The sequence below is a fragment of the Dermacentor variabilis genome, unplaced genomic scaffold, assembly GCF_050947875.1.
Source record: "Dermacentor variabilis isolate Ectoservices unplaced genomic scaffold, ASM5094787v1 scaffold_17, whole genome shotgun sequence".
Taxonomy (NCBI): Eukaryota; Metazoa; Arthropoda; class Arachnida; order Ixodida; family Ixodidae; genus Dermacentor; species Dermacentor variabilis.
The window spans coordinates 8,233,552-8,259,879 of NW_027460335.1; the positions used below are offsets into that span (position 1 = coordinate 8,233,552).

At 47.5% G+C, this 26,328-nt stretch overlaps 6 non-coding genes across 6 annotated transcripts; all 6 read left to right on the top strand.

The window, feature by feature from the left end:
* The first annotated feature begins 5,111 nt into the window (after positions 1-5,111).
* Positions 5,112-5,203, top strand: TRNAI-UAU (transfer RNA isoleucine (anticodon UAU)). Its single transcript is given in 2 exon segments — positions 5,112-5,149; positions 5,168-5,203. It is a non-coding gene; the product is annotated as a tRNA-Ile (tRNA).
* A 10,636-nt stretch (positions 5,204-15,839) lies between these two features.
* On the top strand, positions 15,840-15,931 carry TRNAI-UAU (transfer RNA isoleucine (anticodon UAU)). The gene is given in 2 exon segments: positions 15,840-15,877; positions 15,896-15,931. It is a non-coding gene; the product is annotated as a tRNA-Ile (tRNA).
* Positions 15,932-16,036: 105 nt separating this feature from the next.
* TRNAI-UAU (transfer RNA isoleucine (anticodon UAU)) lies at positions 16,037-16,128 on the top strand. The gene is given in 2 exon segments: positions 16,037-16,074; positions 16,093-16,128. It is a non-coding gene; the product is annotated as a tRNA-Ile (tRNA).
* A 5,060-nt stretch (positions 16,129-21,188) lies between these two features.
* On the top strand, positions 21,189-21,280 carry TRNAI-UAU (transfer RNA isoleucine (anticodon UAU)). The gene is given in 2 exon segments: positions 21,189-21,226; positions 21,245-21,280. It is a non-coding gene; the product is annotated as a tRNA-Ile (tRNA).
* A 105-nt stretch (positions 21,281-21,385) lies between these two features.
* Positions 21,386-21,477, top strand: TRNAI-UAU (transfer RNA isoleucine (anticodon UAU)). The gene is given in 2 exon segments: positions 21,386-21,423; positions 21,442-21,477. It is a non-coding gene; the product is annotated as a tRNA-Ile (tRNA).
* Positions 21,478-25,712: 4,235 nt separating this feature from the next.
* Positions 25,713-25,804, top strand: TRNAR-UCU (transfer RNA arginine (anticodon UCU)). Its single transcript is given in 2 exon segments — positions 25,713-25,750; positions 25,769-25,804. It is a non-coding gene; the product is annotated as a tRNA-Arg (tRNA).
* The last annotated feature ends 524 nt before the right edge of the window (positions 25,805-26,328 follow it).

The window sequence follows — 26,328 nt, forward strand, 5'->3', positions numbered from 1 at the left end:
GAAAGTTACCAATGCTCACGTTCTGAGCACAAGGAACTGTTGTTCTTGTGACTGGAGGTTAATGGCTTGTGCTCGGCCAGAATGTAAAACCTACAACCTTCGAGGAAAACACAGCAATGCTTGACAGTACAATAGATCGCCAATAGCTCCCTTCCCTCCGACTTTTCGGAGCCGTACAACCAGACTCGAAACTCCACCTCTCGTAAAGACTCCAGTCCACCGTTTCAGTCGGCGCCTATTCGGCCTCAGCCCGCAGTTCCCTCCCTTTGCGATTCGTCACCGACATGGATAAATCGTCGGCGCCTCTCCCTCCTTCACAGACGGCACCTAGCCTTTCCCACGTGACTCTTAAACACCCTCGCGTCCCCGACATCTTCCACGGTGATGCTTTTGAAGATGTTGAGGACCGGCTTGACCCGTACGAAAGCGTCGCTCTGGTCAATCACTGGAAAGACCAACAAATATTCGCCCATGAAAACAGCGCTTGAATACAGCGCTAGTACATGGTACGCGAATCAGGAAGCGAGCTTCCAAACATGGGGCAATTTTCGCCGTCAGCTCCTCGATACATACTCGAGCTCGGACCGGCGCGATTACACGCAGCAACTTATTGAGGCTCGGGCACAGAATGTCAACGAAACCGTCCCCATGTATGCGTAAGATATGCCCTGTCTGTTTCGCCGAGCTGACCCCGATATGACCGAGGCAAAGAAGGTGCGTCACCTTATGCGTGGAATTAAGCAACCGCTGTTTGCCGGTCTTATACAAAACCCGCCAACAACGGTCGACGAGTTCATCAAGGAAGCGACTGTCATCGAGCGAGCACTTCAGCAGCGTTGCCGCCACTTCGACCGCCAGCCAAACAACACACCAATCAGCTCCACAGCTCAGATTGTTGACCACACTTCCTTACGGGACATGATTCGTGACATCTTGCGTGAAGAGCTGCGAGCCCTCAGAATTAATCCTACAAAGACGCCGGTCGTTTCTGTTGACGAAGTCGTGCGCCAGAAGTTGTGGCAAGCCCTCTCCTCGCCAGCCCCATGTCCAGAAACACGTCCGCCGACCTATGCCGACATGGTCCGATGTCCTTCCCCTTTACCTCCGGTAGCACCATTTCAGCCACGGCCCGCTCCCATGCTGTGGTGGAAACGGGAGTCTGCGAGACGAGCTTCAGTTCGCCAAACCGACTTGTGGCGCGTTGCCGACCGTCGGCCATTCTGCTTCGACCGCGGCGAACCAGGCCACATTGCCCGCTACTGCCCCCATGCAGACACTGGAGTCGGCTCCTTTTCGCCTGCCGCTTCTGTGTACTTCGACGACCATCGCGATCCGTGCAGTGATCAGATGTAAACGAGCCAGGCAGCTTCACCACGTCGTCGCTGGCAGTCCCCGTCAACTGTGCGTTACACTTCCCCAAACCGTCAGAGTTTCACCACTGACGTCGGCAAGGGCGGTCGCTCCCCTAGTCCGCTCCAGGAAACGAACGGCAGCAACCTTCGGGGGAAGGTTGCCCTGTGTCGAGACAACAAAAATACCCCCACGCTCCCCACGAAGACGGCCTGACGACGACAACTAATTACGCAAACGAAGACGTATGGCGACGACGAATACTTCCGAAAACGACGTGGCCCGTGCCGATCTCAGCATTCTGGTGGAAGGACATCGCTGCACCGCACTTGTTGAAACTGGAGCAGACTTCTCGATTATGCGGCAAAACCTGGCCGACCGCATTAGGAAAGTGAAGAGGCCGTGCACAAGGTCTCACATCAGAAGTGCCGGGGGCCAGCTAATGACACAAACGGGAACATGCACCACCCAAATCCACATCGACAATTCCAGCTGCGTTATCACTTTCGTCATTCTCCCCCACTGCTGCAATGACCTGATCTTGGGAATGGATTTTCTGAGAGATCACGGCGCAGTCATTAAGCTTCTGGAACGTATGGTAACATTTTCTGCCAGCCCATACGGCTACACGATGAATAGCGGGCAACATGAACGTTTGCGAATCGGCGACGATGTGACCATTCAACCACGGTCCTCCCGTCTTGAAATCTGTATCATGCAAGAAGCCCTACAATGGGGATGTGATCACGGTGCAAATTGTTGCCCAATTGGTCACGCAAGGCGTTTCCGTTGCTAGAGGCGTACTCGACATGATTCAAGGTCATGCAGAAGTCAAAAACGGAAAGAAAAAGCCCCGAGGAGTAAACTCGAATTTCTACTTAACGTAGAAAGCACAGAACCTGGCCAAGTCATGAAGGAAATCAGAAAAGTTAAAAGCCCGTTAGAAATCATTGACACAGAGAAGTATCGCGGTGCCACGATAAAATCCCGTACAGAAAGATTGTGGCAAGGGCAAACACCGAATAAACGCGCGCTTAGTGAGGAGAAAGCTTACGCTCGCTGCAGGGATATAAAGCAGATAAGCTACAACGACGAAGTGACGACTGACCGTAGGATCATTGAACACGCCTTTTTTGAACACTATGCAGACCTGTTCAGCAAGAAGAAAACTGATAAGCCACTTCCTACACTTAATGCCAAGATTGGAAGATAACGTTTAAAAAGGCCTCGAAGCGTCTATAACTGTGCGTGAAGTTGAAGCTGCTATAGAAGAACTAGGCTCAGGAAAGGCACCTGGGCCGGATAGTTTAAGCGCAGCTTTCTACAAAACTTTTAAAGCAGAAATAGCAATAATTATGAGGAAATTTTTAGTGCAGTCCTTCAAGAACAAGCGCATACCCGCGTCTTTCCGAACAGCTCAGATGGTCCTGATACCGAAATTTGACGATCCAGTAAAGCGCTTGTCTATTGCATCGTACCGTCCCATTAGCCTTGCGAACACTGTCCATAAAATTTTTATGAATATACTGGCAAAAACGCTACAGAGCATCATTAAACTTTTAGTTGGAGCCCACCAAACATGTGGGATCAAAGGGCGCACGTTAACGACCAACGTACACGTCGCCAGGAGCATTCTGGAATGCGTCGATGCTTTCGAGGGTAAAGTTGCAATCTTGCAGCTAGACCTGGAGAAGGCATTTGACCGTGTGTCTCATGATATTCTCTTCGAGATTTTAGAATACACGAACATAGGAACAGTGATTATAGATGGTTTGAAAATGGTCTACACAAACTGCAGCACACGGTTGATTATCAACAAGAGTCTCACGAGAAGTGTCAATGTTTGCTCATCTCTGAAATAAGGGTGCCCAATTTCGTCATTGCTTTTCACATTATACCTGGAGCCCTTTTGCCTAGCCATTAGGGAGAACGAGAAAATAAGAGGATTCAAATTACAGCAGAGTGAGGGGAAAGTGCTTTCCTACGCATACGATCTAGCAGTGTTTTGTGATAACTATGACAGTGTCAGCGAAGTAGTCAATTTGGCGAAAAGCTATTGGGAAAAAACAGGTAGTGCCATAAACTGGGACAAGAGCATCGAGTTTCGGCATGGTGCGTGGCAACGCACACCGCGCTCTTTCGCAAACATACAGTGGCTAACCATGTCTGTGAAATATCTTGGCGTGCCGCTTGAGCATTACAAAGACAGTAATCAGTTCTGGGAACAGGAAACAGACGGCGAAGGAAAAAGCGCTGGCACGGCAAGGCCGCAATCTGTCAATGATCGCGCGCTCCACTGTGTGCAACATTTTTCTGGTTGCTAAAATATGGTATATACTACAAGCGCTATTCATGTCGAGAGTGAATGTACAGAAGGTGCATCGAGTGTTCGCTGTGTTCATTTGGAACTCAACTTGGGAACGCTTCAGCCGCTCTTATCTGTTCAGATCGGTTCGCAGCGGTGGTCTTGGACTGTCACACCTATTTGTACGCCAGATTGTATCGCGGTTTATTTTCTTGCGGAACCAGAGTGATCCATTTTTGCGCACCATGATACAAGTGCGATTAAGTAATCTTTTACCTGACTTCCTTGTTTCATGTACGAATGTTGAATCCCGTACCGTTAGAGGTTTCCTTCGGGAAGTCGTGTCATCTTTCCGTATGCTTAGTGTTCGTTTCTCTCTAGAATATTTAAGTTCCGTCAAAAGAAAGAAATTGTATCATGATATGATAGACTCATTAATGCCAGTTCCAATGTATAGGATGGCATACTATGGAGGCTCAGGCGATGATGTCCTCAAAAGGGTCAAAAGAATGCCAGTGAAACCATCGGTAAAATCATTCTTCTTTAAATTCCACACAAATACCTTGCCCGTAAATAATTGGCTGGCCGGCAAGGGAATATTTGTGCCATGGACCACGAATTGTATAATGTGTAAAAAACCAGAGACTGTTGATCACGTCTTCATCGATTGTTGGGATCCCTTTCTTCATTGGGACATCTTACAACGGACATTAAAGAAAGCATTACCAATAACTCCACGGGGTATCAGATACATAGATACAGGCCATAACGATGTTCCATATGACCTTATTAGGCTGCTAAGCCTCCATAGTATATCGTCAACAAGAATGTCGGTATGTCATGCTGATGTGAATGTCCGTTCTGTCCGAGAACAATTTATTGAAAGTGTCGTCTACATGCGTGAAGTCTACAAAGTGCAGAAAGAACCGCCCGAGTGGTTGCCGCTGTTCGATGACTTGGCTAAATTCAAGCGATTTTAATGTCAGCGAGTCGGCATAAGCTATGCTGACTCTCATTTAACAATGTATTGCGCATGGCATTTCAGTTACGAGGAAATAAAGAAAAATATCCCCCTTGGCGCAATTGGTTAGCTCATGGTACTTATACAACAGTTCTCGTGAGCCATGCCGGGGTGGTGAGTTCGAGCCTCACCTGCGGAATGTTCTTTTACAGTCGAGAAAAAAGTCCTCATACGCACACCAATTTATCACTCCACTGTAAACTGATATATGCTCCCTTAGGTTTCTGCTACACTCAATTCCCAGTATAGCGCAATTGGTTAGCGCACAGTAGTTTACGACAGTTCTGGTCAGCCATGCCGCGGTTGTGATTTCGAGCCTCACCTGAAGAATATTCTTTTATATTCGACATTCGAGACAAAAGTCCTCATACGCACGCCAATTTATCATTCCATTGTAACCAGATTTATGCTCCCTTAAGTTTCTGCGTCACTCAATCCCCAGTGGCGCAATTGGTTAGCGCACGGTACTTATACGACAGTTCTCGTGAGCCATGCCGGGGTTGTGAGTTCGAGCCTCACCTGGGGAATATTCTTTTATATCCGACATTCAAGAAAAAAGTCCTCATACGTACATCTATTTATCATTCCATTGTTACCCGATATATGCTCACTTAGGTTTCTGCTGCACTCAATCCCCAGTGGCGCAATTGGTAATTCTGCTTCCGGCAGCCGAGCTGATCGGATCGTTGAATCATGGCCTCAAGCGGGGCGGCGACAGCGGTCACTTTGGGCCGCGGAAACAGGTTCAGCGACGACGACGAAAGGGACTACCAGTTTATTTTGCCCCAACTGCCAAAAGGACGAATTGTTCTCAACACAGTCTTTTTACACGGTGATGTAAGAGCGAGGCCGTACAAGTTCGAGGATTTTCGGGATGCGCTTACGCCCACAAGCCTGCTGCCGGAAGTTGTGTGCCTCGATGCCTACCAGGTCAATCACGTCTGGGCCGTGACCCTCAGTGACGCAGCTGCAACAAAACGCCTGCTGGCCCTGAAAGAGCTTAAGGTGAAAGGGCGTCGATGTGTCATCGTCGACCCGCAGGACCAGCAGGTGAAACTCCGGCTTCACTGGCTGCTGTACGGTGTTTCCGACGAGGACGTCCGGGCGGCATTCACAACCTTCGGCAAGGTAGTAGAGGTGAGCAGGGAGCGTTGGCGCGTCCAAGGCATGGGAGACAAGACCTCGACCACCCGGACCGTGCTACTGAAGCTGAGAAGCGGCATTAAAGTGGAAGACCTGCCTCACCAGGTCCGAGTCGGCGAAGAGCTGGCATTGGTGGTCGTACCTGGGCGGCCCATGCAGTGCCTGCGCTGCCAAGGGACAGGACGCGTACGCCGTGATTGCAAAGTCCCCCGCTGTTCGAGATGCAGACAGTTCGGCCACGTCGACGCTGACTGCGTTAAATCTTACGCGGCCGTGACAGGACCAGCAGCGAGTGATGTTGCTGCAGAGCACGTCATGGACGCAGTCGAGACAGAAGAAGCTGCTAAGGGAGCCGGTGTGCAAGTGCCTTCATTGACAAAAAATGCCACGACGGTACCGGAGGTCGTTCAAGCCAAGGTAGTCGAGGGTGCTGAGCAGGTGACTGGGCCTGCACGTGTCGAGAGGGACGAAGACCCTGTGAAGGCAGGTGCTAATGAAGGCGAACGCGAGGAGACTGAGTCAGCGATGCAACAGGGCGAGGATGCAAAAGACGGGGACCGGGCGGCTAGTCTCGGTGCCACCTCCAAGCGCCCCCGTGACGAGGGCGGAGACAAGGACAGCGCGGCATCCAGCACAAGTGACGGGCCACCAGCGAAGACGCCTCTTGGGAGGCGGTCGGTCTTCAAGCCGAAGCCAAATGTTCCACCCGAGAGAAAGCCTGGTGACAAAGCACAGCAAAAGAATAACGCCGGGAAGACGGGTGGTCCCGGAGGCGGCTAGCCGAGGGCTGGTCGTGAAAGGTAAGCACCATGCTCCGGGTCTATCTCATACTTTAGTTCATAATGGCTCCTAATCCGTCGCTCACTATTGACACACTAAACGTGAGAGGGTTGGCGGCCAAGCGTAGGCAAAGCCAAGTCCTACGGTTGGCCGCTGACCAAGACCTAGACGTTCTAGCTGTCCAGGAGACAAAGGTTGACGGAGGGGAGGAGACCGGGAGCAAGGTGCGGTGTTTCATGACTAGATATTATGCGGTCGTGAGCCATGCGGTAGGGACGTCCGCCGGTTGTGTCCTGTTTGTTAAGAAGTTGCCTGGCCTTGTTGTTAAAAATGTATTTTCATGTCAAACCGGAAGGAACGTTTTTTGTGACTTTGTTTTTCGTGAATTGGAATTCAGAGTCATGTGCATATATGCACCGAATGCTGTGGAAGAGCGCGCTTCATTTTTTGCGAACCTTTTTCAGTATATTAGCACTGATAAGTGCATGGTTTTGTTGGGGGATTTCAATTGTGTTTTGAGGGCTCGGGATAGAGTCAATAATGCTGGTATTCGCGATAAAAGCACTAGTGTGTTGACTAAGCTAATTAGTGATAATGAACTGGACGATGTCTGTGAGTGCCTGGAGGGGGAGCGGGAAGTCATGTACACACGATTCCAAGGTAGCAGTCATGCGCGGTTAGACCGCATATACGTATCGCAAGACATAATTCCAAAGTGCCATTGTTATTCGGTAGCACCAGTATCGTTTTCAGATCACTGCATTGTGAAATGTCATATAGGCACGGAGAGGAAGAAACAAGATTTTAATTGGGAACTATGGAAAATGAATGCCTTACTACTAAAAGACGAGCCATTTGTAGAGGCAGTACGTGAGGCCGTCAGGAAAGTAAGTGAAGAAAACAGTGAAACAATATCAGAGAAATGGGAATACTTCAAACAAAACGTAAAAATGAAAGCTTTAGAAAGATCGAGCTGCTTACGATTTGCGAAGGAAATGAAAGAAAGGGGCTTACGAAAGACACTTAAGCAGCTGATAGCGCTTGAGTGCGAAGAGCCTGGGACGTATAAGCAAGATGTAGGAGCCATTAAAGAAAAAATCGAGCAGCTTGACAAGGAACGCTATCAAGGTGCGATTGTGCGGGCAAGAGCAAATGCATTAGTAGCTGGAGAGACGCCCACTAAACGGGCGCTGGGACTCGAAAAAGCGCAAAGACGACGGAATCATGTCGACAGAATTTTATGGAACGGCACAGTTGCCGACGATAGTAAGAGCATAGGCCGAGCGTTTCTAGAGTATTATCAGTCACTCTTTGCGTTTCAAGAAGTGAATATAGACGAGTTCAGAAGGGCCTTTCTATCTCGGATGCCGCGAGTGAGTGACGATACTAAACAACGATTGGAATGGAAAATAACAGAACGTGAAGTTGAAAAAGTGATTGATGATTTGAACCAAGGCAAATCACCTGGACCGGACGCTCTGGGCGCGTGTTTATATAAAGCTTTTAAGAAAGAACTGTCGCCGTTACTAACAGAGCTGTTTAATGATGCGTATGATAACAAAACTTTGCCGCCTTCTTTTGGAAAAGCTCATACCATACTCATCCCTAAGAGTGACCAAGTGGAGAAACTTAGGCTAGTAACATCTTACAGGCCAATATCTTTAACCAATGTTGATTATAAGGTTTTTATGAAAGTTTTGGCTGCCAGACTTCAAAGCGTCATAAATGACATAGTCGCAGATCACCAAACGTGTGGTATCAAAGGAAGGTCCATTTTTTCGAATATTCACACGATGCGGTGCGTGCTGGAGTGCTGTGACGCCACCTCGGGTGGAGTCGCGGTGCTCCAGCTGGACCTCGAGAAAACGTTTGATTGTGTCTCTCATGATATTTTGTTTGCCATTTTGGATTAGGTTAATGTTTGTTCCATCATCACTGAGGGAATGGCGTTGGCGTACCAGAACTGCACAACACGCTTAATTGTGAATAAATCATTGGGGGCCCCCATTAACGTCATGCGTTCTGTGCGTCAGGGCTTCCCTCTCAGTCCTCTTTTGTTTGACATTTACATAGAAACTATGTGTTTGGCAATAACTGAGAATGAGCAAATACGCGGGTATAGCTTGGCAGCCACACAAATCAAGCTCTTGGCATATGCAGATGACATCGCGGTGTGTTGTACAAACAAAGAAAGTGTGACGGAAACAATAACGGTAGTGAAAAATTTTTGTGATGTGACTGGCAGTAGAGTGAACTGGGGAAAGTCCCTCGGTTTGTGGCACGGAGAGTGGTCTTCGGCCCCGGACCATTTTGCAAATGTGAGCTGGATAAAAACCCCGACCAAGTACTTAGGTGTCCCCATGGGCAGTTACAAAAATAGCGACGAATACTGGACGAACCAAGCAAAAGAAACAAGAGAAAAAGCAGACAGGTGGAAAGGCATCAACCTGTCGATTTTCGCAAAAGCAACTATGTGTAACATGTTTTTTATTACGAAGTTGTGGTACGTCATGCAAACGTTGTACTGTTCAAGGGTAAACGTGCAAAGGTTGCACAGAGTGTTCGCGGTTTTTATCTGGGGCTCTACCTGGGAAAGGAGTAGCCGAACCAATCTGTTCCGGCACGTGAAGAAAGGGGGCCTGGGCTTGGCGCATCTTTTTGTACGCCAGCTTGTGAACAGGTTTTTGTTTTTTGTGGATGTGCGTGATCCGTTTCTGCGCTCTGTTTTTGCGCACTGTGTTTCTGCGCAACTCAGGTTGAGAGGTGCTTTGCCGGCACTTATTGTTAGTACAGATAGTATGCCCGGAACGCTTCGTGGCTATATTAAAGAAGTTGCAGATAGTGTGCGCTTTCTTTCTGTGCGTTTTTCTTTTGAGTATTTATGTAACGTTAAAAGGAAAACATTGTATAAAGATATTTGCGATATTGTATTTCCAGTGCCATGTACAGAGCGCTATACAGTGGAAGATCAGGACTGGATGTCCTTAAGCGAGTGAAAAATATGGAGGTGCCTACTGGGGTAAAGACATTCTTTTTTAAATTACACACAGGAACACTCTCAGTGAAGACATTCATGGAAGAACGTTGCTTTCTCTTACCCTGGGGCTCGCACTGCTTGATTTGCAAGCAACCAGAAACAATAGACCATGTCTTTTTGCATTGCTGGGCCGGAGTATTCTTCTGGGATGTCCTACAAAGAACAATGAAGAAGGAGTTACCGTTAAATCCGCATGGCATCAGGTACTTAGCGGTAACGAATAACGACGGGGTTCCCTTCGACCTAATAATGCTCAAGGGCTTTCATAGTTTATACCGTGCAAGGATGTCTGGGTACTACTGCGACCCGGACGCTAGGCCTGCGCGTACGTATTTCCGTGAAAGCATGTCTCGTTCCATTGAAATAAAGAAAATACAAGAATGTATACCCGAATGGCTGTCGAGGATAGAACCTCTGACAGCACTGAAAGAATTTTAATTAGACAACGCCAGTCCTTATTGGACTGATGGCATGTATGTAATTTAAAAATGTTTTGTATTTGTTAATTGTGCAATCTAATTTTGTTCTGTATTATGTGCTCTGTACAATGACGAAGACCGCCAATAAATTACAAAAAAATCCCACAGTGTGGAAATCGGTTAGCGCCCGGTACTTATACGACAGTTCTCGTGAGCCATGCCGGGGTTGTGAGTTCGAGCCTCACCAGGGGAATGTTCTTTTATATTCGACATTCCAGAAAAAAGTCCTCATACGCACGCCAATTTATCATTCCATTGTTACCCGATATATACTCACTTAGGTTTCTGCTGCACTCAATCCCCAGTGGCGCAATTGGTTAGCGCACGGAACTTATATGATAGTTCTCGTGAGCCATGCCGGGGTTGTGAGTTCGAGCCTCACCTAGGGAATGTTCTTTTATATTCTGCATTCGAGAAATAAGTCCTCGTACGCACGCCAATTTATCCTTACATTGTTACCCGATATATGCTCACTTAAGTTTCTGCTGCACTCAATCCCCAGTGGGATTCCACTTCCGGCAACCACAGCGTGCGGACGCGGAATGTCGGCTCCCGCAAGGGCGATGTTTGCGGCCCAAGAGGGCCGCGGTATCAGGTTTATGGATGCTGCTACACAGGAGTACAAGATTATTTTGCCGCAGTTGCCGAAAGGTGCGACCGTCTCTAATACCGTCTTTTTGCACGGGGATGTCAAGGCGAGGCCCCATCGCGTAGAACATTTTCTAGACGCGCTAGCTCGTCTGCAGTTGATGCCGGAAGTGTTGGCTTTAGGAGCCTATCAAATGAAGCAAGCATGGGCTATCACCTTCAAAGATCAAAAAGGAAATCAGAAGTTGCTGTCTACGGAAGCGTTAACTGTGAAGGGTGAGCGATGTTTGGTGATTGACCCACGCAACCAAGACGTACGCATGAAGCTCTACTGGCTGCTGCACACCACCCTAGATGAGGACGTGCGAGCCGCGCTGGCAACCTTCGGAACAGTGACCGAGATGTGAAAGGAAAAGTGGCGTGTAGCCGGATGCAGTGACAAAGGGCCGCACACAAGACTCGTGTCCTTATGCTTGAAACCTGGCCTCACCACAGAAGATCTTGCGCATCAGCTACGTGTCGGCCAGGACCATGCACTCTTGTTGGTGCCTGTCTGAGCACCGCTCTGCCTCCGGTGTCACGGCACCGGTCACATACGACGCGAGTGCCGCGTTTTATGTTGCGCGATCTGTCGGCGCTTCGGCCACGAAGATACCCAGTGCGAGCGAAGTTACGCGAATGTGACAGGGTTTGGCAAGAGCGACGTGATCAACGAACACCTAATGAACCAAGCTGACGCAGAGGACACAGCTGGGGAGGGCGAGGTCCAGCCTAACTCTGACGACATGACATGACAAACATGACTAACATGACAAAGAGCAGCAGGAGGAAGCCAGCAAAGAAGAAAATATGGCACAGAAGCAGGCGACAGAAAGCAGCAAAGAAGGCGAAGCTGTGCTCGGAACCGCCGAGGAGACCATGGACGACAGCCCTGGAATCGTTGGGGGCAGCGCAGAGGCGCTGAATGGCGGCCACTCTACCGCTCTCTCAAAAGAAACCCAGGACGAAAGCGTTGGAAATGCTGGAAAAGGAGAAGCCCTGAGTGCAGCTGAAGGACCGCCTGCCAGGACTACCACCTCTCGGCGGCTTTCGCTGAAGCCCAAACCGTACGTGCCACCGGACAAGAGGACAACGCCAGCAGTGCCCCTCACTTAGGGGACCCGCTGGTTGGTAGTAAAGAACGAATGAACTGAGGGTGGATGTGTAGGTTGCAGTTTCCATAATGTGTGCCGACAAGGAGGACGCGAGGGCTATGACCAGTGTGGCGGAGCCATTTAACGATGTCGTCCAGTCCAGGGCTGTAAGTCCGTTAGCACTAAAATTGTATCAGGTGCCAAGTAGTCCGTCTGTCCCTCAGCTTTCTAAACATGGCTTCAAAATAGGGACACTCAATGGGCGTGGCCTGTCGACGAGAAAGCGGCAAGCTCAGCATGAAAGGCTGTTAATGGACCATGACATTGATATTCTTGAAGTTCAGGAAACAAAAATTGAAGGTGTGGAACAGACGGATAGAATGGTTGAAGTGCTTAAATCAAATTACAATCTTTGTATTAGTCATGCTAAAGGGAAGTCTGGAGGATGTGTTATTTTTCTGCGTAACACTGTCGGTATTATTGAGGAGACTGTAGTAGCACTCGATAATGGCCGATTAGTTATGTGTGACACTGTCTTCCAATGAAGTAGACTGGAGAATTATCTGTATTTACGCCCCGAACAAAGCAAGCGAGCGAAAAGTGTTTCTTGAATATATGGCCACCTTCATAAGTTGTGATAGGAGAATTCATTTATTAGGTGATTTTAATTGTGTATATTTGCCCGAGGACACCTCTAAAGATGTGTTCATGAACTACACGAGTGCAGAAATGCTCAGGTCCACCGTTCAACAGTATGACCTTGTTGATGTGGGTGAAGTACTACGAGAAAACCAAGTAATGTTCACTCATTTTCAAGGGCGGAGTCACGCAAGGCTCGATAGGGCGTATGTGTCCGCGGAACTGGTACCCACTTGTAATCAGTACACGGTTAAACATGTTAGCTTTAGTGACCACAGTTTAGTGATGTTCACAATCAGTTCTAAAGTGAAGGAGTATCGTTTTAATTGGCAGCTGTGGAAGCTCAATGAAAAGTTGCTACAGGACGAAAGATTCGTCGACGAAGTAACGGAAAGAATTAAGGAATTGCGCGCAAGAGAACCTAAACGTTGGTTCTATGCGTGGGATCCATTTAAAAGCGAGGTTAAAAATATAGGAATTCAAAGGGCGTCTGTATTAAGCCGCCAGGCTGAACAGCGAGAAAAAGAACTAAACTGTACGCTCAACTATCTTGTAGATGTTGAAAGCGCAGTCCCTGGGCATTTTACAACTGAAATAAAAACAAAAAAAGAGCAACTGGAAGCCATTCAGACTGAACGATACGAGGCAGCGGTAGTAAGATAACGCGTCGAGCGAATTTGGTTAGATGAAGCCCCGACGAAACGGGCACTCGCAGACGAGAAGAGATATGCGACAAAGAAACAAATTAAAGAAATTTGCTATCGCGGCGTTCTTTCCTGTGATCAAGAAATCATTCGAAGCGCTTTCGACGAAAGGTATTCTAATTTGTTTAACAGTGAAGTAGAAATAATTGAGGAGTTCAAGACATCTTTTGCCACTCGTGCCAGTACTGCAGGACGAAGTAAAGACGGAACTCGAGAAACCTATAAGTATTGAAGAGTTAGAACGAGCAATCGATGAGCTTAGTTAGACAAAGGCTCCGGGGCCCGACGGTCTAGGGCCTAGCTTCTACAAGTTTTTCAAGCGTCAAATGGCGGAAATACTCTACAGCATCATAACTGAAGCGTACGAAGTTAAACGACTGCCTCCATCTTTCAGTTCCAGCCATATCGTCCTGATACCAAAGACTGATGAGCCTGCCAAGTTGCAGTCGATGGAAGCATATCGACCAATTAGTCTCACGAACGTTGATTGTAAGGTGCACATGAAGGTCCTGGCCAAAAGGCTTCAGTTATTACATCTGTTGTTGGCCCACATCAGAGATGTGGTGTTAAGGGGAGAACGATATTAACAAGCATCCACACAGCGAGAAGCGTTCTCGACTGCTTTGACGTAACCCTCGGACACGTGGCAATGGTACAGTTAGACCTCGAGAAAGCCTTCGATAAGGTTGCCCACAGCATATTGTTTCCTCTGCTCGAACACATCAACATCGGAAAAGTTCTTCAAGAAGGGGTTGCGAATGGCGTACGCAGACTGAAGTGCAAGGCTCATAATTAACAACAAGCTGAGTTCTAGTATACCGGTTCGGTCGAGTGTGCGTCAGGGATGCCCGGCCTCGCCCTTGCTTTTCGCCATTTTTCTAGAGCCATTCTGTTTAAAGGTGTTGCACAACAAGAAGGTCAATGGATTCCGACTTCATATGCACGAAGTTAAAATGCGGTCATATGCTGATGGCATAGCGATATTTTGTGGCGATCATGACAGCATTGTTGATGCAGTGAAAGACGCAAAAATGTTCTGTAAACTTACTGGTAGTGCCATAAGCTGGCAGAAAAGCATTGGTTTTTGACACGGAGAATGGGAAAGTACGCCTGCTTATGTGGAAAACATCAAATTCATTCAGAGGCCCTCTCGATATCTAGGAGTCCCATTGGAACACTACCGCGATGCAAACACGCATTGGGTAGGTGAAATAGAACGAGTCAAAGCACAGGCGGTGAAGTGGGGAGGTCACAACCTGTCTATGTTCGAACGTGCAACTGTGTGTAATTTGTTTCTGGTAGCAAAGGTGTTCTACCTACTGCAAGTTTTATGTATGTCCAGAGTATGCGTGCAGAAGTTGCACCGAATTTTTGCTGTTTATATATGGAGATCATCATGGGAGCGCACAACTCGGTTAAATTTGTTCCATCCCAAGCGCAAAGGAGGCTTGGGCCTATCTCATTTATTCCTAAAGCAGGTAGTTTCAAGTTCTTGTTTTTCACGAGACCAAAGAGATGGTTTTTTGCGGCCCGTAATTCAATGGCGATTGTGTGATGCGTTGCCCGATTACATTGTGACGTCACATGCTGGACTTAAGGAAGCGATCAAAGGCTTCTGGTTAGAGGTGGTGAATGCTTATCGCCTCCTCAGTGCCCATTTTTCCGCAGATTACTTGCATACTGCAAAACGAAAACGATTGTATAAAGACATATTAGATATTATGTGCCCCGTGCCTGTGTACCGAGCTCTGTATAACGTAGGACACGAAAAGGACGTATTGAACCAGGTGAGAAAGATGCCTATGCAGGCGACCACTAAATCATTTTTCTTTTTTTTGCACACTGTTCGCTCCCTGTCAAGCCGTGGCTCCAAGAGAAAGGATTCTTCCTTCCTTGCGGCGTTAACGGCAACATTTGCCAAAAGCCTGAAACAATAGAGCACATATTCCTAGACTGCTGGGATTCAGTATTTCTGTCGGACATTCTCAAGCGAACAATTAAGACGGATTAACCATTGACCACTTTTGGTATTAAGTTCTTGCCGTTGACTGACCTAGAGGGAGTGCCGTGTGATATGGTGATGCTCCTCTGTATGCACAGCGTGTGGAAAACTAGGATAGCTGCAAGAAACGAGGAGGTGAATACAAGACCAGCTAGGGACTATTTCATTGACAATGTTATTTATGTTCGCGAAGTCTTAAAAACCCAAACAGAGCCGCCAGACTGGCTACCTATCCTTGATCAGCTAGTGATGATCAAGCAATTTGAACTAAGCTCCACATTCGAATGCGCAGCGGTTCCTTTTTTGACATCACTGCATATGTTGAATTCAGAGATTGAATTCGTGCTTTGTATATCCGTATATGTACAGTTCTCAAAACAGGAAACCCGCCGTGGTTGCTCAGTGGCTATGGTGTTGGGCTGCTGAGCACGAGGTCGCGGGATCGAATCCCGGCCACGGCGGCCGCATTTCGATGGGGGCGAAATGCGAAAACACCCGTGTGCTTAGATTTAGGTGCACGTTAAAGAACCCCAGGTGGTCAAAATTTCCGGAGTCCTCCACTACGGCGTGCCTCATAATCAGAAAGTGGTTTTGGCACGTAAAACCTTAAATAATATTATTATGATTCAAAACAGGAAATAAAGAAAAAAAGACTCAATCCCCAGTGGCGCAATTGGTTAGCGCACGGTACTTATATTACAGTTCTTGTGACCCATGCCGGGGTTGTGAGTTCGTGCCTCACCTGGGGAATGTTCCTTTATATTCGACATTCGAGAAAAAAGTCCTCATACGCACGCCAATTTATCATTTCATTGTTACTCGATGTATGCGCACTTAGGTTCCTGCTGCACTTAATCCCCAGTGGCGCAATTGGTTAGCGCACGGTACTTATACGACAGTTCTCGTGAGCCATGCCGGGGTTGTGAGTTCGAGCCTCACCTGGGGAATGTTCTTTTATATTCGACATTCGAGAAAAAAGTCCTCATACGCACGCCAATTTATCGTTCCATTGTTACCCTATATATGCTCACTTAGGTTTCTGCTGCACTCAATCCCCAGTGGCGCAGGATTACACTTCCGGCCGCGAAAGCCTCCGGACGTGTTTTTCATGTGCTCCAACGGGGCGGTGTTAGCGGCCCAGTTTAGCCGCGGAAACAGGGACGACATGGAAGACAGCCAGGACTACCAAGTGCTCCTGCCTCATTTGCCAAAATGTCGTATTGTTTTGAATACACTTCTTTTGCACGGTGACCTACGAGCAAGGCCGTACAGAGTTGAAGACTACCGGGATGTCCTTGGACGTTTGGAACTGCTGCCTGAGGTTGACGCCTTACGAGCATTTCAGATGAATCATGTGTGGACTGTTGCGTTCAAGAGCCATGAAAGCATGAAAAAGTTGTTGACTGCGGGGAATATTACTGTGAAAGGCAGAAAATGTCTGTTAGTAGACCCGAACAACCAAGATGTTCGAGTGAAAATCCACTGGGTCCTCCCTAATGTGACGAACGACGACATACGTGTGGCCTTTGAGCCATACGGCGAGGTTGCGGAAACGAAAAAGGAGCGCTGGCGTGTCCTTGGCATTTCTGAAAAAGGTACGACAACGCGCGTGCTGAACCTCAAGCTGAAGGCCGGGGTCACGACTGAAGATATTCCATATCAAGTGCGTGTCGCTGGGTAGCCTGCTCTCGTAGCTATTCCAGGCAAGGCGCCACTTTGCTTGCGCTGCCAGGGTAAAGGGCATATCCGCCGCGACTGCCGGATTCCGCGATGCTCACGGTGCCGACGATTCGGCCATGACGAAAGCGAGTGCGTGCCCACGTACGCAAATATAACGGGCCACAGAAAGGACGCTGACATATTGGATAATATCATGGACGAGGCTGAAGCTGAAGAAGCAGCTGCCACGGTGACGAAGGAACAAAAACCTGTGGAAACGCCTCCGGCAGCTGTACAACAACGTGAGCCAGCTATTGAAACAATAACGTGTGAAAAAAATCTGGCCGGTGCAAACAGTGAAGACGTGCACAACAAAATGAATGGAAAATGTCATCAAGGGAAACCTTCTAGTGAAGCTATGGTGACGTCGCCAAATGAAACACCGACAGTGCAGTGTCAAACAATGGAAGGTGTTGTAGAGGCGTCGGCAAATGCACAGCGACAGTGTCGGCGAAACAGACCATCTGGGTGGTGCAGGTGGCGGGGCGCCGCCTTTGAAAACGGCGTTCACGAGACGAACGTCCTTAAAGCCGAAACCGAACATTCCTCCTGATAGACGCCCGGTGGATAAACCGCCGAAATAAAGGCGGGGATCCGCTTCCCCTTGGTGAGCGAGCAAGATGGCACCGAATAAGCGACGCCGCCTAGACGATGCTGTCCCGTCCAGCTACCGAACTTCGGTTGAGGATGCAGGCGACGGGTAGCAGGTTCATCCTGACCCACTACTGCCACAACAGAGTAAAGACTCCACTGCATCCTTGACTTCTGGGGTAAACACTGCCCGATCCGAGTGCTCTTCACAAATTAAGGACGAAAAACTCGCTCTTCCCTTACGTGTTGCCACTTTGAATGTACGGGGATTGGCGACTAAGAAACGGCAAAATCAACTTAATCGACTTTTTCTGGAAAATAACTTGTACATAGTAGCCGTGCAAGAGACAAAGATAGAAAGTGAGGAGCAGACGGATGGAATGGTGGGAACTTTTCGAAGGCACTTCAATGTTTGTGTTAGCCATGCTATAGGCACCTCTGGGGGTTGTGCAGTTTATATGAGGAACAACGTGGGCATTGAAGGTGAAAAAGTAGTTGCGTCAGAGGCGGGACGGTTGCTTGTTGTTGACTTTTCGTACTGCGCAAGGCAATGGCGTGTTATCTGTATATATGCGCCAAACATCGATTATGAGCGCGTTGTTTTGTTTGAAGACTTAGAAGAATTTTTTAAAAGTGATAAATACTTAATTGTGCTTGGTGATTTTAATTGTGTATGTTTGGCTGAAGATAGAGCCAAGAAAACCCCTGTACGAGATAAAAGTTCGCCAATGCTTGTTTCACTGCTCCAGGCATATTATTTAGAAGACCTCGGTTATTTATTTTTAAGAGGAAGTAGTCCTATCTATACCCATTACCAGCGCGGAAGCTGTGCTAGGCTGGACAGAATCTATGTCACAGTTGACCTTGCAAAAGATTGTGGCCACTATGAAGTGAAACATGTGTCTTTCAGCGACCATAGCCTTGTCATGACTACACTAGGAAGCAACCTCAGAAAAAGCCGTTTTGATTGGGCTTTGTGGAAGTTCAACGTGAAACTTTTGCAAGATGAAAAATTTATGGAGTGTGTAACAAAAAGACTTAAACAAATGACATCCAAAGGGCCACACGGGTGGGTAGCTGAGTGGGAAAACTTTAAGAACGACGTCAAGATTATTGCGATTGAAAGGGGAACCATTATTAGTCAAAAGCAAAAGTGTAATGAAAAAGAACTCCAGTGCCAACTCGATTTTCTTATATGTATGGAAAGCGGCAATCCCGGCATGTATATAAAAGCAATTCGCGATGTGAAAAGCAAACTAGAAGTAATTGCAACCGAAAAGCACAGAGAAGCAGTGATAAGGGCACGAGCCGAAAAGATATGGTTGGGTGAAACGCCCAACAAGCGAGCGATGTGTGACGAAAGAAAATACGCGGCTCAAAACGAAATACGACAGATCAACTACCGTAACGAACAGACATCAGACAGGAGTAAAATTGAGCAGGCATTTGTCGAACATTACAGCGAATTATTTGCGAATAAAAAAGGCGATAGAACTGGGCTGAGAACCGAGGTTATTAACCTAATGCCTAAGCTCGATGAAGAATGTAAGGCGCGATTAGAACAGCCAATAAGTATAGAGGAAGTGAAAAGCGCCATAAAAGAATTAACTCCAGGAAAAACACCTGGGCCGGACGGAATAGGAGCAGCCTTCTACAATATATTCATTGAAGAAATCAGCCCAATTTTGCATAACGTTATTAGCAAAGCCTATGAAGAAAAACGGTTACCGCCTTCCTTCCGCGCTGCCCATATTGTTTTGATACCGAAGACAGGTGATCCAACTAGACTGTTATCAGTAGGGGCCTATCGCCCAATAACTCTTACAAATGTGGACTATAAGATCTATACCAAGGTTTTAGCTAAACGTTTGCAAAGCGTTATTATGCTTCTCGTTGGACCGCACCAGACGTGTGGAATAAAAGGACGTTCGATATGTACAAATGTGCATGTAGCCCGCAGCGTTCTGGAATGTTGTGATGCCATCTCGGGACGAGTTGCTATGGTACAACTCGATCTCGCCAAGGCTTTCGACCGTGTCGCTCACGATGTTCTTTTCTCTGTGCTTGAACATGTCAATATTGGCAAAGTGTTATTAGAAGGTTTAAACAAGGCTTATAATGATTGTACTGTACGCATCATAGTTAACAAGAACCTCACCCAGAATATTGACGTCCGGTCATCTATAAAACAAGGATGTGCGTTGTCATCGCTGCTTTTCGCTCTTTATCTTGAACCCTTCTGCCTCAGTCTTATTATTAATGAAAAAGTACATGGTTTCAGGCTTCAGACGCATCATGTGAAAATGCTTGCCTACGCTGATGATGTAGGAATCTTTTGCACTGACCGAAATAGCATAGAAGAAGCCATAAGCGTCACCAAAGATTTTTGCAAACAGACAGGTTCCGCGATAAACTGGAAAAAAGTGTCGGTTTCTGGCACGGAATATGGGACATTAAACCAGAAAGATTTGCGACCATCATGTGGGCAAGAAGTCCTTCTACGTATTTAGGCGTGCCTCTCGAGCAATATAAACAAACTGCAGATTACTGGGATGACCTGACGCCAAGGGTGAAGGAAAAAATTGGAGGGTGGCAAGGCCGCGAATTATCAATGTTTGCTAGGGCCAGTGCGTGCAATGTTTTTTTTGATTGCCAAAGTGTGGTATGTGTTGCAGTTTTTGTCAATGTCACGCGTCAACGTGCAGAAACTGCACCGAATATTTGCGGTTTTTATTTGGGGCTCCAATTGGAAGAGAATCAGCCGCACTAATCTGTTTCGCCCAGTGAAAGACGGAGGCCTCGGCCTTTCTCATCTGTTCATCCGACAAATTGTGTCGCGTTTTATATTCCTGAGGGACACGAGAGACCCGTTTTTGAGAGCGATGATGCAAAGGCGCCTTAAGAATGTATTGCCCGAATTTGTTGTGTCTAGTGCGGCTGCAATCGACTGTGGCGTAAAAGGTTACTTCAGGCAATTAGTCACGTCGTTTAGGATACTTAAAACACGCTTCTCATTCGAGTACCTGAGCCTTGTACCGAGAAAGAAACTATATAAAGATTTAATCGATGTAATGATGCCAGTACCATTATACAGATCGCCAAACATTGCAGGCCCAGGGTAAGATGTATTAAAAAGAGTTCGAAAAATGACTGTTAGAGGAGCTGTTACAACATTCTTATTCAAATTACACACAAAAACACTCCCTGTAAAAACATGGCTTGATGAAAAGGGAATATTTGTACCGTGGACAACAAACTGCCTTTTGAGCAAGAAACCAGAAACAATCGAGCACACGTTCATTGATTGTTTGGATCCAATCTTTTCTTGGGATGTTTTGCAACGAACCCTGAAGAAAGAGTTACCGATAACACCACACGGAATTCGATATCTCTCAGTACAGAATGTAAACAGCTTCCCCTATGACATGATCATGATACTGGGGCTACATAGCCTTTGGATCACAAGAATGGGAGTCAGGCACGCAGACCCCAAGGCAAAGTCAGCCAGAGAAAACTTTATAGAGAGCATAACCTACAAGCGCGAGGTATATAGTACTTTAACCGAGCCACCAGATTGGATTTGGGTACTTGATGAGTTGGTACGAATGAAAAATTTTTAATTAACCACACTGGTCACGCAGACCAAGGTGGGTTTTATGTATGTACATGCCTTTTCTGAATTAAAGTTTTAAAAAAATCCCCAGTGGCGCAATTGGTTAGCGCACGGTACTTATACGACAGTTCTCGTGAGCCATGCCGGGGTTGTGAGTTCGAGCCTCACCTGGGGAATGTTCTTTTATATTCGACATTCGAGAAAAAAGTCCTCATACGCACGCCAATTTATCATTCCATTGTTACCCGATATATACTCACTTAGGTTTCTGCCGCACTCAATCCCCAGTGGCGCAATTGGTTAGCGCACGGTACTTATATGACAGTTCTCGTGAGCCATGCCGGGGTTGTGAGTTCGAGCCTCACCTGGGGAATTGTCTTTTAGATTCAACATTCGAGAAAAAAGTCCTCGTACGCACGCCAATTTATCGTTCCATTGTTACCCGATGTATGCTCACTTAGGTTTCTGCTGCACTCAATCCCCAGTGGTATTCCACTTCCGGCCACCATAGCGTGCGGACGCGGAATGTCGGCTCCCGCAAGGGCGGTGTTTGCGGCCCAAAAGGGCCGCGGTATCAGGTTTATGGATGCTGCTACACAGGATCACCAGATTATTTTGCCGCAATTGCCGAAAGGTGCGACCGTCTCTAATACCGTCTTTTTGCACGGGGATGTCAAGGCGAGGCCCTATCGCGTAGAACATTTTCGAGACGCGCTAGCTCGTCTGCAGTTGATGCCGGATGTGTTGGCTTTAGGAGCCTATCAAATGAATCAAGCATGGGCTATCACCTTCAAAGATCAAAAAGGAAAGGAGAAGTTGCTGTCTACGGAAGCGTTAACTGTGAAGGGTGAGCGATGTTTGGTGATTGACCCACGCAACCAAGACGTACGCATGAAGCTCTACTGGCTGCTGCACACCACACCAGATGAGGACGTGCGAGCGGCGCTGGCACCCTTCGGAACAGTGACCGAGATGTCAAAGGAAAAGTGGCGTGTAGCCGGATGCAGTGACAAAGGGTCGCACACAAGACTCGTGTCCTTATGCTTGAAACCTGGCCTCACCACAGAAGATCTTGCGCATCAACTACTTGTCGGCGAGGACCATGCACTCGTGTTGGCGCCTGGCAGAGCACCGCTCTGCCTCCGGTGTCACGGCACCGGTCACATACGACGCGAGTGCCGCGTTTTACGTTGCGGGATCTGTCGTCGCTTCGGCCACGAAGATACCCAGTGCGTGCGAAGTTAGGCGAATGTGACAGGGTTTGGCAAGAGCGACGTGATAAACGAACACCTAATGTACCAAGCTGACGCAGAGGATACAGCTGGGGAGGGCGAGGTCCAGCCTAACTCTGACGAGACGCCAGCCGCTACGAGTCATGACAAAGAGCAGCAGGAGGAAGCCAGCAAAGAAGACAATATGGCACAGAAGCAGGCGACAGAAAGCAGCAAAGAAGGCGAAGCTGTGCTCGGAACCGCCGAGGAGACCATGGACGACAGCCCTGAAATCGTTGGGGGCAGCGCAGAGGCGCTGAATAGCGGCCACTCTACCGCTGTCTCAAAAGAAACCCCGAGAAGAAAGCTTTGGAAATGCTGCAAAAGGAGAAGACCTGAGTGCAGCTGAAGAACCGCCTGCCAAGACTACCACCTCTCGGCGGCTCTCGCTGAAGAACAAACCGAACGTGCCACCGGACAAGAGGACACTGCCAGCAGTGCCCCTCCCTTAGGGGGCCCGCTGGTTGGTAGTAAAGAACGAATGAACTGAGGGTGGACGTGTAGGTTGCAGTTTCCATGATGTGTGCCGACAAGAAGGAGGGGAGGTCTTCGACCAGTGTGGCGGAGCCATTTAACGATGTTGTCCAGTCCAGCGCTGTAAGTCCGTTAGCACGAAAATTGCATCAGGTGCCGAGTAGTCCGTCTGTCCCTCGGCTTTCTAAACATGGCTTCAAAATAGGGACATTCAATGTGCGTGGCCTGTCGACGAGAAAGCGGCAAGCTCAGCTTAAAAGGCTGATAATTGACCATGACATTGATATTCTTGCAGTTCAGGAAACAAAAATTGAAGGTGTGGAACAGACGGATAGAATGGTTGAAGTGCTTAAATCAAATTACAATCTTTGTATTAGTCATGCTAAAGGGAAGTCTGGAGGATGTGTTATTTTTCTGCGTAACACTGTCGGTATTATTGAGGAGACTGTAGTAGCACTCGATAATGGCCGTTTAGTTATGTGTGACACTGTCTTGCAATGAAGTAGACTGGAGAATTATCTGTATTTATGCCCCGAACAAAGCAAGCGAGCGAAAAGTGTTTTTTGAATATGTGGCCACCTTCATAAGTTGTGATAGGAGAATTCTTTTATTAGGTGATTTTAATTGTGTATATTTGCCCGAGGACACCTCTAAGGATGTGTTCATGAACGACAAGAGTGCAGAAATGCTCAGATCCACCGTTCAAGAGTGTGACCTTGTTGATGTAGGTGATGTACTACGTGAAAACCAAGTAATGTTCACTCATTTTCAAGGGCGGAGTCACGCAAGGCTCGATAGGGCGTATGCGTCCGCGGAACTGGTACGCACTTGTAATCAGTACACGGTTAAACATGTTAGCTTTAGTGACCACAGTTTAGTGATGTTCACAATTGGTTCTAAAGTGAAGGAGTGTCGTTTTAATTGGCAGCTGTGGAAGCTCAATGAAAATTTGCTACAGGACGAAAGATTCGTCGACGAAGTAACGGAAAGAATTAAAGAATTGTGCGCAAGAGAACCTAAACGTTGGTTCTGTGCGTGGGATCAATTTAAAAGCGAGGTTAAAAATATAGCAAATTCAAAGGGCGTGTGTATTAAGCCGCCAGGTTAAACAGCGAGAAAAAGAACTAAACAGTACGCTGAAGTATCTTGTAGAAGTTGAAAGCGCAGTCCCTGGGCATTTTACAACTGAAATAAAAACTAAAACAAAAGAGCCGCTGGAAGCCATTCAGACTGAACGATACGAGGCAGCGGTAGTAAGATAACGCGCCGAGCGAATTTGGTTAGATGAAGCCCCGACGAAACGGGCACTCGCAGACGAGAAGAGATATGCGACAAAAAAACAAATTAAAGAAATTTGCTATCGCGACGTTCTTTCACGTGGTCAAGAAACCATTCGAAGCGCTTTCGACGAAAGGTATTCTAATTTCTTTAACAGTAAAGTAGAAATAATTGATGAGTTCAAGACATCTTTTGCCACTCGTGCCAGTACTGCAGGACGAAGTAAAGACGGGTAAAGACGGAACTCGAGAAACCTATAAGTATTGAAGAGTTAGAACGAGCAATCGATGAGCTTAGTTAGACAAAGGCTCCGGGGCCCGACGGTCTAGGGCCTAGCTTCTACAACTTTTTCAAGCGTCAAATGGCGGAAATACTCTACACCATCATAACTGAAGCGTACGAAGGTAAACGACTGCCTCCATCTTTCAGTTCCAGCCATATCATCCTGATACCAAAGACTGATGAGCCTGCCAAGTTGCAGTCGATGGAAGCATATCGACAAATTAGTCTCACGAACGTTGATTGTAAGGTGCACATGAAGGTAATGGTGAAAAGGCTTCAGTCATTACATCTGTTGTTGGCCCACATCAGACATGTGGTGTTAAGGGGAGAACGATATTAACGAACATACACACAGCGAGAAGCGTTCTCGAGTGCTGTGACGTAACCCTCGGACACGTGGCAATGGTACAGTTAGACCTCGAGAAAGCCTTCGATAAGGTTGCCCACAGTATATTGTTTCCTCTGCTCGAACACATCAACATCGGAAAAGGTCTTCAAGAAGGGGTTGCGAATGGCATACGCAGACTGCAGTGCAAGGCTCATAATTAACAACAAGCTGAGTTCTAGTATACCGGTTCGGTCGAGTGTGCGTCAGGGATGCCCGGCCTCGCCCTTGCTTTTCGCCATATTTCTAGAGCCATTCTGTTTAAAGGTGTTGCACAACAAGAAGGTCAATGGATTCCGACTTCATATGCACGAAGTTAAAATCCGGTCATATGCTGATGGCATAGCGATTCTTAGTGGCGATCATGACAGCATTGTTGATGCAGTGAAAGACGCAAAAATGTTCTGTAAACTTACTGGCAGTGCCATAAGCTGGCAGAAGAGCATTGGTTTTTGGCACGGAGAATGGGAAAGTACGCCTGCTTATGTGGAAAACATCAAATTCATTCAGAGGCCCTCTCGATATCTAGGAGTCCCATTGGAACACTACCGCGATGCAAAAACGCATTGGGTAGGTGAAATAGAACGAGTCAAAGCACAGACGGTGAAGTGGGGAGGTCACAACCTGTCTATTTTCGAACGTGCAACTGTGTGTAATTTGTTTCTGGTAACAAAGGTGTTCTACCTACTGCATGTTTTATGTATGTCCAGAGTATGCGTACAGAAGTTGCACCGAATTTTTGCTGTTTATATATGGGGATCATCATGGGAGCGCACAACTCGTTTAAATTTATTTCATCCCATGCGCAAAGGAGGCTTGGGCCTATCTCATTTATTCCTAAAGCAGGTAGTTTCAAGTTTTTGTTTTTTACGAGACCAAAGAGATGGTTTTTTGCGGTGTCAATCCGCAGTGGCGCAATCCCCAGTGGCGCAATTGGTTAGCGCACGGTACTTCTACTACAGTTCTCGTGAGCCATGCCGGGGTTGTGAGTTCGAGCCTCACCTGTGGAATGTTCTTTTATATTCGAGAAAAAAGTGCTCATACGTACGCCAATTTATCGTTCCATTGTTACCCTATATATGCTCATTTAGGTTTCTGCTGCACTCAATCCCCAGTGGCGCAATTGGTTAGCGCACGGTACTTATACGACAGTTCTCGTGAGCCACGCCGGGGTTGTGAGTTCGAGTCTCACCTGCGGAATGGTCTCTTATATTCGAGAAAAAAGTCGTCATACGCACGCCAATTTATCATTCCATGGTTACCCGATATATGCTCACTTAGGTTTCTGCTGCACGCAATCACCAGTGGCGCAATTCGTCATTCTGCTTCCGGCTCCCGAGCTAAACGGATCGCGGAATCATGGGCTCCAATGGAGCGGCATATGCGGCTGTTAGCCGCGGCAACAGGCTTCTGACGGAGGAAGATAAGGATTTCCAGATTGTTTTGCCTCGGCTACCTACAGGACGCATTGTGTTAAACACAGTTTTTTGCACGGTGAAACTCGTGTTCGCCCGTTTCCCGTAGAGGATTGTCG